The 2247-nt window shown below is 38.4% G+C and overlaps 1 pseudogene; it reads left to right on the plus strand.

Annotated features, from left to right (window-relative positions):
- Positions 1–2247, plus strand: part of LOC116401017 (dematin-like) — a 10387-nt pseudogene that overhangs the window by 1685 nt on the left and 6455 nt on the right.

Below are 2247 nucleotides of genomic sequence, written 5' to 3' on the forward strand. Positions count from 1 at the left end.
TACCACACTATACTAGTACTAATACTCCACTATACGAGTACTAATACCACACTATACTAGTACTAATACTCCACTATACGAGTACTAATACTCCACTATACGAGTACTAATACCACACTATACTAGTACTAATACTCCACTATACGAGTGCTAATACTCCACTATACGAGTACTAATACCACACTATACTAGTACTAATACTCCACTATACGAGTACTAATACTCCACTATACCAGTACTAATACTCCACTATACGAGTATTAATACCACACTATACTAGTACTAATACTCCACTATACGAGTACTAATACCACACTATACTAGTACTAATACTCCACTATACGAGTATTAATACCACACTATACTAGTACTAATACTCCACTATACGAGTACTAATACCACACTATACTAGTACTAATACTCCACTATACAAGTACTAATAACACACTATACGAGTACTAATACTCCACTATACGAGTACTAATACTCCACTATACTAGTACTAATACTCCACTATACGAGTATTAATACCACACTATACTAGTACTAATACTCCACTATACGAGTATTAATACCACACTATACTAGTACTAATACTCCACTATACGAGTACTAATACCACACTATACGAGTACTAATACTCCACTATACGAGTACTAATACCACACTATACTAGTACTAATACTCCACTATACGAGTACTAATACCACACTATACTAGTACTAATACTCCACTATACGAGTACTAATACTCCACTATACTAGTACTAATACTCCACTATACGAGTACTAATACTCCACTATACGAGTACTAATACCACACTATACTAGTACTAATACTCCACTATATGAGTACTAATACCACACTATACGAGTACTAATACCACACTATACTAGTACTAATACTCCACTATATGAGTACTAATACCACACTATACGAGTACTAATACTTCACTATACGAGTACTAATACTCCACTCTGGAGTTACTCCACTACGAGTAATACATCCTGCATCTAAAACATAACCAAAGCAAACAATATGTGATTATTATCAACAACTGATCAAATAAAGCAGTTACGTTGTTTTATCTGGAGAGAGACGGGCTAGTTGTTTACTGCTTTCAGTCTTTATGCTAAGCTATGCTAACCATGTCCAGCTATATCCGAGCATCTCACTCTCTGAAAGAAGCAAGAAGGAAAATATTCCTTTATTAATACAGCTCAGAATTATTATTGTTGTGTATTATTATGAATAATAATTTTAGTATAATCACAAATTATTATTATTTTAATATTATTATTCTGTGTAAAATATGTCTAAAATAAGGAAAACATGAACATGAAACATGAAGTCAGAATAGATCAGAATGTCGGTCAGCTGTAAACCACAGACATGTTGATTCACTCCATTTAATCAGCTTTGCGTGTGTGTCTGTGTGTGTGTGTGTGTGTGTGTACAGATATGTGTGTGTCCTCTCAGCTCCCTCAGGGGAAACACATCGAGGATCTGATCATTGAGTCCTCAAAGTTCCCGGCTGCTGAACCTCCGGACCCGAACCAGCCCTCTAAGATCGAGACTGAGTACTGGCCCTGCCCCCCCTCCATGGCTGTGATTGGTACGACCCAGACCAACACACGCACACACACACACACACACACTGAAACACACCTTGTGCTGCATTCAGGGTGTATTAGAAAGACAGGATTTTTACATTTTTCATTAGAAAATCCTGTTCAGATATAAATCCTGAAAAACATGTTTTAATCAGACTGATATCCTTTCCTCTCCCCATGTTTCCTTTCCTTTTCTCCTCTCCCCATGTTTCCTTTCCTTTTCTCCTCTCTCCATGTTTCCTTTCCTTTTCTCCTCTACCCATGTTTCCTTTCCTTTCTCTACTCTCTCCGTGTTTCCTTTCCTTTTCTCCTCTCCCGTGTTTCCTTTCCTTTTCTCCTCTCCCCGTGTTTCTTTTCCTTTTCTCCTCTACCCATGTTTCCTTTCCTTTCTCCTCTCCCCGTGTTTCCTTTCCTTTCTCCTCTCCCCGTGTTTCCTTTCCTTTCTCCTCTCCCCGTGTTTCCTTTCCTTTTCTCCTCTCCCTGTGTTTCCTTTCCTTTTCTCCTCTCTCCGTGTTTCCTTTCCTTTTCTCCTCCCGTGTTTCCTTTCCTTTTCTCCTCTACCCATGTTTCCTTTCCTTTCTCCTCTACCCGTGTTTCCTTTCCTTTCTCCTCTCCCCGTGTTTCCTTTCCTTTC

The sequence above is a fragment of the Anarrhichthys ocellatus genome, unplaced genomic scaffold (assembly GCF_004355925.1).
Source record: "Anarrhichthys ocellatus isolate YVR2014 unplaced genomic scaffold, GSC_Weel_1.0 scaffold234, whole genome shotgun sequence".
Lineage (NCBI taxonomy): Eukaryota > Metazoa > Chordata > Actinopteri > Perciformes > Anarhichadidae > Anarrhichthys > Anarrhichthys ocellatus.